The 15,448-nt window shown below is 42.3% G+C and overlaps 1 pseudogene; it reads right to left on the reverse strand.

Annotated features, from left to right (window-relative positions):
- Positions 1–394: 394 nt before the first annotated feature.
- LOC125311020 lies at positions 395–2,057 on the reverse strand (annotated as a pseudogene).
- Between the last annotated feature and the right edge of the window lie 13,391 nt (positions 2,058–15,448).

Here is a 15,448-nt window from a genome sequence, read left to right on the forward strand (position 1 = left end):
GACCGTGGCTGCGGTGGAGGATCCGGAGCCGAGTAGGCCTAATGAATACAGAAACGTAAGAAATAACCATCAACCATAATTCGTCTAAACATGAACTAGCTCCAATGCTAAACATGGGATGTATTTCAGATGTCTGCAAAGGAACTTTATAGGGTCCATCTCGAAAGACAAATTGCTAAGGCAGATTTGGAGATGGAATACTTGAAACTGAAGATCGAGGTAAAGAAATGGGCTGTGCAGAGACTAGAGAATAATTTCTTCATGTTTTCTGTCAGTCCATGAGAACATTGGATCAGAATATTTGCTCTATAATGAAGTCTCTTTTCAGGCCATGAAACACGCAATGGGAAAATAAATGTCTCAAACAGTCTTACGTGCATTTTTTTTTTAATGTCTAATTGAAGTGATTGTGACAGATTTCATCACGCATTCTTTGACCATCTCTGATGTCGATTTGCTGAATGTGGTCCTCGGGTACCAGCTCCTCAATATCTGGAACTAATTCATTGCGCAACGTAGCAATGTTGTGCAATATGGCACACGCAACAATGACATCACATGCCCTCTCAGGACAGACCCTCAGCCCACGCAGGCACTGGAATCTCTCCTTGAGAATCCCGAAAGTATTTTCGATTCAAACTCTTGTTCTGCTGTGGGCCACGTTGAATCTGCTTTGCGCTCCAGGATTCGGATCAGGGTACGGGGTGATGAGCGTCGGAAGGCATGGGTATCCTCTATCCCCCAGAAGATACCCATCAAATTCTCCTGTAATTGCACATATAACATTAAGTTAGAGCCTACGCATTAATTAGCCTATCTGATTATTTGCATAAGACATAGGCCTAACGCACCCCGTTGGAACTTGTTGCTCAAATTACATTCCCGGTACATCCTGGCATCGTGTACTGACCCTGGCCATTTTGCCTCCACGTTTGTGATGAGGTATGAGGCATCACATATCATCTGGCAATTAGTTAAATTAAATGTGTTTTAAACATCAACACCATTAACAGTAACCTGGCAATAGCCAGATGAATTTCGCTCCGCCTAGCTCCACTCATCCATCTGGAACCGATCCATTGAAGTGTTGCTTCAGAAGGCTGGGCCTAATCAAAAAATGCTTGCATATGATTGAATAAGCCACTTGTCCGTCATCTATTGACGTGCTACTTCAACCACTCACATCGAAGCCAACCCGTGACGCTAATAACAGACTCACAGTCGCTTCTACGCTATGTCACATCTATGAAACTCCCGCCCTGCGTCCTGATTGGCTAAACCATAAAGTTGGTTGGAGAAATCACTCTCAATGGAAGAGGTCCCAGATGGATGTGAGTGAAGCTAGGCGGAGCTAAGCGGAACGACATTCATCTGGCTAGGGTCAGGTTACATTAACAGAGCGTCAAAAAATAAAAGTGGCCTATAGCCTATCCATTACACCTACTTGGACGTTTATGCTGTGGAAACCTTTCCTGTTCACATAGTCTGCCTCGTTTATGGATGGCGCTTTAATAGGCACTTGCGTCCCATCAATGCAGCCAATGATGTTTGGAAAGCCTGAAATAGCCAAGGCCCATTAATTGAAAGCTTCCCAGCAAAGATAATTTCGGTGCAAATTTGGTGAAAGGCTGCTGACCTGCCAGTTGATGAAACTGATGATCCTCGTAGGTTTGTGGCCAGGAAAACGAATGAAGTTGCGCATGAACCGCTTTAGCGCAAGGCAAACTTTACGTACTGCCCGACAAACAGTTGCTTTGCCGATATGCTCTGCGTCTCCAATATTGTACAAAAAAACTCCCGTTGGCAAAAAACGGAGAGCGATGCACATCGTTTGGAGAGAATTGAGAGCGAATCCACGATGCGTAACATTCGAAATGTGGGGATGGAGAATGTTCAAATATAGTATAGATTCCGCAGAAAAACCGGTAGCGCTCTTGTAAAAACTCATCAGGAAAAGAAAGGATATCAATTCGTGGTCTTATCACCCTCTCACAGTGAATAACCCGAATTATTTGTGCTTCAATGTCAATTGCACCTTCCTCAAAAGGAAACGCCATTGTGTGACAAGTGTGAGAACAGCGGCCTGGCTGAACGTGCGCTTAAATACGCGAACATAACCTGAACAAAACCTACCCCCTACCAGGTTTAGTTCAGAGCCTATGTTACTTCCATAGCCTGATCATTTTTTTGCTTTCTGGAACTGGAATCCCAGGTTTACCGTTTACTCTGGGTTTATATACCCAGTTCAGTTCAGAGCCTATGTTACCATAGTTACTTACATAGCCTGAACATATTTGAGCTTTCTGGAACTGAAATCCCAGGTTTACCGCTAGCTCTGGGTTAACATACCCAGTTAAGCCAGTAAACCTGCTTTCTGGAATACCCCACTGTAGGCCAGTGTTTTTCAACCACTGTGCCGGGGCACACTAGTGTGCCGTGAGAGATCATCAGGTGTGCCGCAGAAAATTACCCAAATGTCACTCACTGGTCCAGAAAAGCAACTGTTGCATCAAATAATTTATAACCACATGCTCTCATTGATTGTATGATTGCACTATTTGTTGTATGCTGGCATTGTACAACGGGGGCCCCATATCCAGTATTCACAGAATCCTCACATATCCAGTTCATAACAACAATTAAATTAGATATAGTCACCTACAAATGCGAGGGCTCTTGTTTTATTGAGCAGGTCTTGCATAGAAGCCATAATAAGGCCATATCTGTGTATTATTTGAAATTTTAGGCTATGGTATATATTTTTTCTTCACACAGGATGTTAGTGTGCCGTGGGACATTTTAAGCGTCAAAAGTGTGCCGTGGCACAAAAAAGGTTGAAAAACACTGCTGTAGACTACACAATTATGTGGAAGACTGCTGACTTGACAGTTGTGCAATGCACTCCGGCCTTTTGCAGAATATAAAGGAAGATTCACATGCTTCCGGTGGAGGTAATAATGTTGTCACTGGCCTCAAAATTTCCACTTTCTTCTCTCTCCATTTGTTTACATTGGGAAATTGTTTTTCGCGAATATCTCCAGAACCAAAGGTCGTAGACCAAATCTTTTCAGCTTGCCCAAAACCTGACTTGTCCCTGTGTCTCTACGACCTTCCGTTCTCAAGATAAAAGGATTTTAAAGTTTATTTCTGGAATTACACCAACTTACGGTTATTACAGGTAAGCGTGTCCATCGAAAGGTATTGGCCCAAGGAATCTAATAAACTTGGTCTCTATGACCTTCCTAGATATGAGCCACCAAAGTTAAGTTTAGCGGTAAACTTTTGGGGTTTTTTACTCGAACCTAACCCTAGGAAGCTGCTTTCCCTGGAGAGCATTCCATGGCACAGCCTCAGCCACAAGATTGAACAAGTCAGCAAGTACAATTCGGACCAAAGCTTCACCAACCACTGAAGGTCCAGCATTCAAGCACTCCGTCTGAGGGAACAATCTTCTGACCCTCATCTCCAATTGCACATTCCCTGACCACGTTGAAACCAGAGGTGGATCATCGCCCACTGCCGCACTGTTAAAAGGAGATAGCCCCAAAATCCCCCGACAGTGACTCGGGCTCCTTTCGCGGACAGTGCTGGTGCCCAACGAAGCACTGTAATGCAGTCCCTCCAGGATTTCGCGAGGATTTTTTGAGAATGTTGCGATCTAAAATGCCTGATTTCGCGACAACTTTTCTATAAAATTGCGATGGAATTTGCGGTGTTTTTAGCTGTTTGTTGCGAAGAAATTGCGGGAGGAAGTGAAAATTGCAAAAATAGTTGCGATTTTTTTAAAAATTATTTTTTAATTGAGGGCAATTAAGGTTAGTAAGACGAAAATCACACTGATCATCTTGATGCTTATTAAAAAGGGTAAGTGAAGGTAAATAGTAAGGGTTACAGAAAATCAAGGTAGGCCTACTTTATTTGTGTAAATACTTTGACTGGGGTAATTCACAAAGCAGTATAACCTTTCGTAGAACTGTCCAAAAAAGACAGCCCCCTAAAAAGATGGCATCATGTCATGTTTCAATACATTCATATATGTTGTAATTCATATTAAGTTCATATATTTGTAATAATTCATATTCTGTGACTTGCATAATTACTAATAACCAACTAAGTATCTAGTAATTTTATATTGATTTAAACTATTAGACTACACTTTTCTTTAATGTTATGACATTGGTGGTGTGTACGTCTAATTGACTGCCTGCCACTTTAAGGACGTGAGAGTAGTGTAATTACATTTCTAAGTGGATTGGAAGGCTTGCATCTCACTGTGTTCGGTTACGAGTGGAAATAACTTTTTGCATAGTGCATTACGATATGTGGATGGAATTCGGGATGTTTCTATGTCATTAGTTAAAATAAATGTTAAAAAATAACTCGAATGAAAGCATTCTTGGATCACAGAAGAGGTAAATGTCTTGCAATGTTATTAATTTCTATGATTTTGGTAGCACTACACAACTGAGCCCACAAGCTAGCAAACATGACACGAGCTAAAAGACATCTCCAGGTGTAAACGTTTGCCAATGGGTTGCATACTGTAGCCTACTCAAATGTCAGTAAAAGTAGGCCTTAATTAACTTACTTTCATAGCCTAGGTAGGTTAGCAACACCAGGTTGAGAGATCCGCAAGTAAAGCAGATCATTAACGTTAGCCTTCTATTTATTGTCATTAAAACTGCAGGAGCCGTGAACATACAGTAGGGCAGTCTCTGGTGTCTGCAGAAGTGAGTGTGGCATCTGACTTAATATTCTGCACGAGGGACTGTTGTGGTAGGTGAAATTTCACGGGGAAACCATGATGATTGGTCAAATTTGCGAAAAAGTTGCGGTGTTTGGACAAAATTGTGAGGTCGCCCAGAATTCACGAGGATTTGCTGAATTTGCGTTAATTGTTGCGATCGCAACATCGTGAATTCCTGGAGGGACTGGTAATGGCTAATATGTATCAACAGTGGATGGCCATAAATCAGTTCTTCGCATGCCAATTCAAGCTGGTACGCTTTCCAGGATGGAAAGAACCCCTCCTTTCCCTCCATATTGCATCAGCATGTCAATTAATGTTGACACAAAGTAGCCCAATGTGTCATGAACCACCTCTACTATCTTGCACTCCTCAGTATCAAAGAAGGGAATGACAACAGGGTAAGTCTTCAACAGCCTCTTCAGTGCTTGGAAATCCAAAAAGTCTTCAGCATGGATAGCATATGGTATGCCACAAGACAGATCACAGCAAGTGACGTACTCCAAATGCAGAATAAGCTGCCCTTCATTTTTCAGGCACATGTCCTGCAAGCATTCGATGTACTGATCAGCAGCCCTTTTCATTGACGCTTTCACCTTTTGGTGTTGGAGGCCACACAATGTCACTAACCCACTGATGGGGTGAGGGTACTTAAAAACAACATTTGAATGTGGAGAATCCACATACAGTTGAACAAACCTAATGGGACTTCTTCCAAGCACCTCCAAAAGAGGTCTGCGCAGGTCTAGAGTGTGCTTCAGCCTTGTCTGAACATTAACACTCAAGTCCTTGTCGGAACACATGGCAAGTTGTTCTTGGAAGTTTGACACAACTTTGCTCAATGCGGTTTCAGCAATTCCTTTATAACTGCTTTTTTTTTCCAGAAGAACACTGGGACTTTTCTTGTCCTTGGGAAAAGTTTAAGTAATACCCACCATCGACGTATGCAAGCGTGGTACCAAAACAAGTCAGTCAACACTTTCTGACCTTTGGCTGAATACTCAGTGAAGGTCACATGATTTTTCAGGTAAGTATGAGGTTTCACTACCTCTGGAACTATGTCTGGTAAGTAGAGATAGTGGAGCCCCCATTGGATAGCAGTGACGAATCCAAATCACAACTGAACTTGAGCACCTTTCCTTGATGCTGCACACATGCAGAGGAATGCGCACATCTTCACACATCAAAAATGCCTCGACGTTCATTGTGTTGCCATAGGCAGCGTGGAGATTTGCTGTGTTATACTTCGTATGGGCTCCGCTCCTAACAGCTCTGCTAGTGCCTTCCCCTTGGTGCTGCGCAGCCCGCCTGAAGTCTTTACCTTGAGACCTTGTGGGGGTGAGACGTGGATTCGTGGTATGCTCCGGATTACCGAGTGAAGAGGAGTGCTGTTTGGATACCTCAGCTGTTTGGATACCTCGTTCACTGTGATCAAAGTGTCGTGACAATTAGTGTATGTCCAGTACAGTCAGATCATCTGTGTTTAACCCCACTGTCACCAATATACAGAATCCCACAAGCATTTCAAGGCGTAAACTACATTCAGGGTGTCGGGCGAGATACTTGTTGGTATAGATGCTCCTTTACTTGTGTGAGAATTTGTAATGAAGGGAGGGAACAAAAAAGGTCCTGTTTCTTGTTGGGGCCGATCAAATCGAATTCTTATTAGAACATCTTGCAGGTTTTTATTCCTGCGAAGTGCGGAAATAAGACAAAAATCTTTTTAACTCATTGAGTGTCATTACGTTTTTCCTTCCCATGCGTTGAGTGCCAAAAACATAATATTACGTTTTTAGCTTTTTTTTTTAATTATGAAACTAGACACTAACACACCTTATATGTGATTTTGGGAACTCTGTGATGAATGGAAATGAAATATATGACGATCGTGAAACTCACAATCACTCACAAAACGCACAATCTGGACATTTTATCTGGACATTTTTATCATAACTCGGTTGCCGCTTTGGGTCGAATCAGTGACACATGCACGTCAGGTCAAAACCAGGCCATTTTTGTGGGTCTATCACTAGGTGGCAGTCTCGCCAGGTCTCACTGATCACTTCCCGGAAAGTTTACACAAGTAAGTAACAGGCAACACTTCATGTTTCATAAAAGACGTTATCTCCATTTCTAGAAAAAAAACAGTGATTTTGATCTCTCTTTGATTTCTCAGGAACAGAGGCGTGTAGAAATACACGGTTTGCACCCACCGAGCTTAAAGTCTCACCTTTTAATCAAGCTATTGTATGTGTTCATAGCTATAACACAGAATATGCTGTGGCTGTACAAAAATCATCAACAATGGTCTAGATTGCTGGCACTCTAAGACAAAGCTCCCAAAAACAGCTTGGCATTCAATGAGTTAATTGTGGGATTTGATTTTGTAGTTGTACATAATGGTCTTAGTCTTCTCTATTCCAATTGGCAAGCCCTGTGTGAAAGGTCTGTACAAGTGGTAAGATAGCGGCAGTATTAAAGGGTTGTCTGTTAATTTCTGGATAATCATCGTCTTTCCAGATGTTCCGTAACTGCAGGATGGTGATAGACTGCACTGATTTTGCTACTCCAGCCTCAATGGACCTTCAAAAACACACCTACTCGTCATACAGAGGCATGCATTCATTCAAGATCTTGATTGGTGTGGCAACGCTGTCAGTACATATTGCAGCAGGTTGTATCCTGGGTCAGTCTCTGACAAGGCCATTGTGGCTAAGAGTGGCATCCTTGAAGTCTTCAAGTCAAGTGATATTGTCCTTGCTGACAAAGGCTTTCTGATTCAAGATCTTTTGTCAGAAGGAGTCAGCTTGAACATTCCACCATTTTTGCACCATGGCAAGTTAACCAAGAGTGAAGTGAAACTCACAAAAGACATTGCATGGACAAGAATTCATGTCGAGAGGGCAAATGCCTGTTTGAAAGAATATAAAATCCTGCGCTTTGTTCCTCACTCCTTACGAAGCCATGCTGACGTGGTGGTACAGCTCTGCTGTGCTTTGGTGAATCTCCAAAATCCCCTGATAAAGGAAGTTGCAGTGAATTTGGATGAGTAACTTTCCCTTTGGTGCTTTTTAATTTACTTTGGACTGTTTGATTATATTGTTAAATGTTGGGACTGATGGGCACTGAAATCTGGGGGGTTATCTATTAAGTTTCATGTAGTTAAAAGAGTGTGGGGATTTCCACCCGCTGCGTTTATTGCGAGACAGGCAGTCGCTTGAATTAATTCATTGAATGTGCGCTGTGCTGTAATGGAAACCTTATTGTGTATAGCCAAGTAGGCCTACGGTAGCCTAAATTGATTTATTATGACTGCCGCGCCGCAAAGACCGGGGTACACGAAACTTGGTGGGCATTTAACCCCACATGGATAGCATGGAACCATCGTTTTTCGTTTGGATCTGTAGCCCCCCCCCCGCTGCACTGGACCCCCCAAAAGGAGGGTAGGGCAGACACAGTTTTCTGTGAATATCTTGAGAACCGTAGGGCCTAGGATGACCAATTTTTTCCATATGTTTGCCTCCAGGGGTCATGTTAACCCATTCCATATGCACACATAAACAGATACAAACGCACACACATACATTCACAGTAATCATACGTATGACACATACTCACACAGTAGACATATGGACGCATGCATGCACATGCACAAGCAGGCACATAGGCAGGCACACACACAAGTACGCACACACACACACATAAACATAAACATGTACACGCACACATGCACACAATTCAAGAATTTCTTAGAATTATGAACAGGCAACATGGGGGTGGGGTTGTATAAAATGAATTTTACATGTGAAATCTATGAACTAATCATGTTTTGGTACTTGTTGTCTAGCAGATACCAGTGAGAATTGAGTGTGGATAATGCAATTTAGTGAGACAGTTAGAATCATATAGGCCTTTCAGCGTGATTTATTTTTGTGGAAAAAATGTGCTGGACTGGGTGGCTGTCATATTTTGTACCGCTCTGCGGTACATCTAGTTTTTTTTTTAATTATGCATGATTTCGCCTACTTTTTTTTTCTGAAATGCCTCACGGCATCAATTGTGTGTTTAAATGTAGTAGCTTAAGGGCTTCAGCCTCTGGCAAGCTCAGAAGGAGACGGCAAGCGACTGGTAGCTTGACAGCGATGTGTTGAGACTCATTAGGACAACGACTTTTCATTGGCAACAGTATTAAACCAACCAACAATATGAAATAAGAAGAGCTCTTTAATTTCATTGAGTTAAATCGAAACAATGTCTTTTAGTGCTCGTGGACTGATAACCATAGGCTACTGGTGGGCAATTATCATCCCAGCCATAATTTGAGGATTTACGGGTAGGCCTATGTGTTATGCCTCCGAAACGTGTCGTGTCCGAACATCAGCATCTGGTGGTTGAATGCCATCGCGCTATCTATCATCGTTCAGCAAATAAATCCCCGTCAGATGCCCCCCACGCAGCAGAATTAATCATTGCAAACGTGTTGATGATGGACATAAACTGTGCTCTTTTAATGATACAAATAATATAAAAAATGTCAGTTTGGGATTTGGAAACGCATATTTGAATAATATTGATACATTGGGTTTAAAACAAAACAAAAAAAACAGCTATTTCCTGGGAAATGGATTCTTTTGCCAGGATATGATTTATCTAATTTTTGGGAAAAATATGAAACCCTAGTCCTTAATTAGACTTATGAGTGTGAAATCCCAAGTAGTTTATGACCTATTTGTTCATGAGTTAGGCTATTCTCCTTGGTCACAGATTGCATTACAAATAGCAGCGTGATGATGTGGTGTCAGTATGCTACACACGGTGTGGTGCCACGGGTACACTGGTGACTACGCCGCTCCGTCCGGCATCTATGTGCCAATGTCTTGTGTGTGGAGTGCTTTGGGTTGCACCCTGAGAGGCTAGTTGTTTTTATTTCTTATGTTCTGGATCATTGGCTTCCCTGTAACCAGGTACTGACAGGAGGCGCGGCGAGAACGCTGATCCATTGCCCCCCAAAAATGTTTAAACAGAACTGTTAAGAAATCCTCAAGGATGAACAAAGGGGAACTGATTGTAAGAACTACTACATTATATACACTATTTACACTACATACACTATTTTATTTAAGTTTTGCTCAATATGTGGGAGCATATGAGCTCTAAAATGGCTCCAAAATCCCCAAGTTAGGCAGCCAGGAGTCGTCACGGGAGATTGGCAATATCATGCACTACTTAGGTGTCCAAATGATGGTGCCAGTAGCTGTGGTCCCTTCTCAGGTGGTAGGTGCCACCTTCCTCGTGAAGGTAAAAGCTCTTCTCTTTCACCGCTTCCTCAAAGGTACTGTCCCTCCATCTGTATGGACACTTCACCTCAATGATGCCCGTCTCTCCAACGAGACCAACCATAAACCAGACCCTCTGACCTTCAGGCTGGTGCCCTCCTCGAACGCAGCAATACCCTCTTTTTCATTCACTATGCACCACTGCACAGCCAAAACTCCAGAAAGGTCCTGGTTCCCACAGAGCCTGTTGATGAGGGAAGGGGTGGCACATTTTGGGCACGCTCCCAAAATTGCTGGCTGTCAGGCGACCTTTCCGCAGGGCATGCCAGAGGTGATTATCCTTTTGGCCCACTGTTGCTGTCTGGATGGCCATTATCTGGTCAAAGGACAGCCTTAAAGAAATAGGCCTACATCTATCCCTCATGTTATGCCAACATATTTAATTCACCTGAATATTGGCTACAGTAGATAGAGGATTATTGACATCTGCTGTTGTCAGCGTGCAGGCTATCCCTTAAAGGCAGTAAGGGATAACCAAAGTGCAGTTTCCTACCCGAAACTAGAAAGTTGCTAGGTCGGCAATCGTCTAGAGAAGGCCGCTCAGACAATGGCAGAAGTGCCGTTCGTCATGTTATATTTTTTACAGTCTATGGTTATGAGGTTATGTGCCATCAAAATGATTTTGGAGACGTAATGTTACGGTCGAAAAACTCTGTCACTTTAGCTGATGAGCTCTCACCCCTCGCTGCCGTTCGATGCTTTGCTGAACATTGTGTAGCCTACCTGTAGGTCATTGGTACCTTTATTTGCGACCGACACGTAAGTGCCTGCTTTGCAGGTCAGGCACTCAGCTTCATGTTGATCTCGACCGAGACAAAAACATGGAAATTTACGTTTTAATTTGTCAGTGAACTTACACTAAACAAGGAAGTTTGCGCTATTGAGGTGACTGACTGACCAATTAAATGTTTACAGAGATTACTATCGACCAATGACGGTAGCTAAGGTCAGGCTCAACACCCTACACTTTCCACTCAATGAATGAAAGAGAGAGCAATGCAAATTCGCTGTAAACACGTTTGAGGCTAGAATAAGAAAATCCCGGGCGACTTTAAAATTCCGCCCGGACACATTTTTAGGTTTCAAAAAGAGGACATGTCCGGGCAAAAGAGGACGTCTGGTCACCCTATGTTAGGCTACATATCATCATCCCCTTACCCTTGTGATTGCGGTAGGATCTGGACATTGCACTTTGCACAAGTTGGACTGAATCATTTCCCGCTTTCATTTATTTTATTTTCTTTATTATTTTCTTGAGTGCACTCACATTTTGTTTTGGGTTGGATTTTATTTTGTTTCATTTATAGTATATAACAGTGGTTTTCAAAGTGGGGGCTGCGAGGGGGTGCCAGGGGGGCCTCAGCAAGTTGGAAAGAAAAATAAAAGCAACAAATAAATACATTTGAAAATTTTTAAATATACCCATTACTATGAGGGTTGTTATACAATGCCATTGTAATAATTTGTTGCATATCTGAACATTATTTTCCATGATAATGACTGGGAATAATAGTAGAGTGATAGCTCTCATATAGCAGAATAGTATTGTCGATGGGTTTAATAACACATCAAGGGGTCCTTGGCCAGAACCTAGTGGTATTTGGGGGGCCTTGTCAAGGAAAAGTTTGGGAACCCCTGGTATATAATAATATTGGATAATAAATATAAGATAAGATATTAGGTAATATAATATAAGGTTAGGATAATATATTAATAGTATTTTAAAAAGGAAAATTAGACTTTATTTAGATATTAAATAGAATAAAGATATAAAGTAGTATATGGATATATAAATACAATAAATAGAATATTAGAATAGAACATATAAGGTAGCATAATAGAATAGTAAACAGATACAACATAATTCATCTCTTTTAATACTGATATTGAAATAACTTAAACTGAATTGAATGATCTTTGAATGTTAAAATAAACATATTTTGTATTTAAAGAAGAATTTTGAGTGTGGTGTGTTGTCTTGGGGTGAGTCATTGAACTATGGTCTAGCAATAACCTAAACCAGTCTCCTCTAGAACCTAGAGCTTAGAATTAGACTGTTCCCGCACAAGCACGTGCGGGTTACACACGCATGTGTTAAATCACTTGACGGTCAAACGTAACCATAGATATAAGACACGGAGCAACAAGGTTGTTCTATGAGGAAGAAGTCGAACGGGAAAGTTTTGCTTTGAGTTATGCTGTTAACATCAGCTGTGCCTCCTTTCATCATCTCCACGGGCGTGGATGACCTCGGAACAGAGTGCTTATCCACGGAATTTCAGTGAGAAAAATCTTTCATTTCTGAAGCAGTGTACCCAGGAAGGGAAAGGCTAGTATACTCTGTATCCTTAGACACAGCCTTCTGCTTTCCATGCCGAAAGTTTAGCTCTGGTGCCGGGGATAAGACTTTGGTGTCATCAGGTTTCAATAACTGGTGGCATGCAGTTAATCCCTCAAGACATGCATCCTCCAAAGAGCAGACCAAACATAGTGCGACAGGAACCGAAGTGTCAACATTGGTGAATGCAGGACAGCTGGAAAGAAATTGGGGGTATTTGTCTGCCATAACTGCGGTCAGTGAATTCCTTACATCAAATAGGATACCTCTGAGAGATTCAGTGAATGGGGATGATTCTATGGGAGAAGAGGGGTGTAGGCTCTTTTTGTCACTGATGAGCTACACTATGAGGAAAGATGCAGAGCTAGCCAGACCAGCAAACGGAAAAACCAGACCGGCAAACGGAACTTATACTTCCCATACAATTCAAAACGAAATTATAGAATTGATGAGCGAGATTGTGCAGGAGGAAATCCTGTGTGAAATAGGCGACTCCTGGTACACACTGAGGTGGTGTTTAGACAACAACGAAAACAATGCAATGCAAATAGTTTCTAAAAACTCCAGGTTGATCGTTTTTTTGGGAAAACTCTGTTTGCGTCTAAACAGGTACAAACAGAGATTTATGTGATGAGGCGGATATTTTGTTATGTCTGACTGCGACATAAAAGAGAAAGAGGAAGTGATTTGTTGCTGTTGTTGCTATTTTCTGGATTCTGATTGGCTAACATGGGCTTGAGCTTCTTGTTACACTGCCACCTACAGGTTCGGCATGCTCTTGACGACATACGGGTTAGTGTAAACAAAAACTTTTCTGAAAACTGACAGGTGTCCACAGTGTCTGACTACCACTAGATGGGGGACGATCAGTTTCATGCTCCAGCTCAACCTTCAGTAGGATTATTTGGGTGAAAATGGGCGCTGCCGGAGCATGGACACTGCTCCGGAATCCATCTGTTGCAAGCAGTGGCGAAACGTAGGGAAAATGTTCGAGGAAGCCAAAGTGACGGAAAAAATATGTTTATTTATGTATGTGTTTATTTCGGGGGTATACATTTTGCGCAATGTAGCCTATAGCGGCACAACATACTGTAGGCCTAGCCTACAGGTCATGTAGAAAACTGGACACTTGTGACAGCAACACACACGCTGTCTCTCTGTCTCCCTCCCTCATACACACACATTGCCTACTGTAAGTCCTTCACACAACTGCATACTCGGCCATCACCACTACATTAGGCCTATGCGAAGGCTACGGTGCATATAACATTACGAATGCACTATATAACACGCATTGTCACAGCAATGTAGGCTAACGCAGCCTGCCCTGGACTACTGGCATTTGTAGCAACTTACACGGACGCTCTCTCCCTCCCTTGAAACTCTTAAAAACGTAGTTACCCGAAGTTGACCCCAGAAACACGGAGGATTCACGAGTTTTGCTGTTTGCTTTAGGCTAACGTTAATGGAGAGTTGGCAGATTTTTACCTTGTGGATGTTGATATTGCACGGGTCTTGGATTAGCAGCTGTTTCTGCGAGTTGAACTTCCTCTGCATCAACAATCTGCCCTGAGATGGTGAACAACTACCTTCAGGGTGAGTAGAAAGGGACATTGGATTCTGTTTACAGACCCGCTGTGGTTTAGTTACCAGCTAGTAAACGCATTATTATCGATCTGTGATATCATTGGAGTCATGGTTTATACTCTCTATGATCGGAGTGCTAGCTTGTGGAGTTTGACATAAGAGTGTTACCGAGGTGTTAGCTGCTAGCCCTTTCCTATAGGTTGGATCGTAGCCTATCTAACACTGGACCTCATCTGAGGCTATCCTCGAGATATAATTCCAAAGGGGACAGATGGGCTACTGCACTTAAAACTTTGAAGGTTAAAAGATTGAACGAACTTTCCCGGACTTTGTAATTGTGACCCGTGACTGGCGTCGGTGAACAAAGCTTTTGAAGTTGAAACTTAGGCTCCATGGCACAGGAGAGACTGTGGGCTCGCACTATGAATTAAAAAAGGCTACAAGCTGGTCAATTGCTGAGTTTGCGATAAAGTAAGCAAGAAAAGTTTTTTTTAGTCAGGATATGGCGAGTCAATGTCATTTATTCGTCCAAAGTTACAGACCAGTTTCCATAGTGCATCTTATCAATAGTTTGAATGTCGTGTGTGTTTCTGCTCATTGACAAAATAACGTTCAGTACAATGATTCATGCCCAATTAATTTCCCCTGTTAAAGTGTTCGCCTTTGTTACACTAGTTTGGTTTCATTTTGTATGAGATTTTGTGACGTACACTTGCCTATGATAAACGGCTTATGGCCAATATGTAACTCAGCTAGCCCTAATGTTGGTTTCCTCAGCCATGTCAGCTAGCGTTAGCGCAGACTAGCTTACCATGCCAGTGACGTAGCCGATTGTTGAAATCCAACATGGCTGCGCCCGTGTAACAATAACAACACTTTCACCGTACAATTTTTATCCCTTTTAATAAATTCAGCCATTTTAATCATTGTACCAGGTGCCTTGCTCAAGGGCACTTTAGCCGTGCCTACTGGTCGGGTTTCAAACCGGCAACCCTCCGGTTACAGGTCCGAAGTGCTAACCAGTAGGCCACGGCTGCCCCGTTCATGACTACAACTGACAGCAAGTTGACAGTTGACACGCCAGCCCATTATTAATACGCTATTCTAGAATTAATCATTCAAAACATAATCGAACATTCCAAGAGATTCTGGTATACTTACAAACTTTCCAAGGCCTCGTTTTATGAGTACAGAACATATTTGTACTACTGTAGACGTTTGGTACCATTCCAGGCATTATTAGTGTGGTAATTTACGAGATACACTGTTGGTTCAGTTAGCACTTAGCCATTCACTTGATAGTGCTTAGTCGACCAATGTTCAACCAAGGGAAAAAAGCTTCTGGGCTCGAGGTCATGGTGCAAAGGACCCTAGGGTGAAATTACTCCGAACCATCGCTTTAAGGAGAAGGTGTGATTGCATTTTTATTCTAAAATGGTT

This window comes from Alosa alosa, chromosome 2 (genome assembly GCF_017589495.1).
Source record: "Alosa alosa isolate M-15738 ecotype Scorff River chromosome 2, AALO_Geno_1.1, whole genome shotgun sequence".
Classification (NCBI taxonomy): domain Eukaryota; kingdom Metazoa; phylum Chordata; class Actinopteri; order Clupeiformes; family Clupeidae; genus Alosa; species Alosa alosa.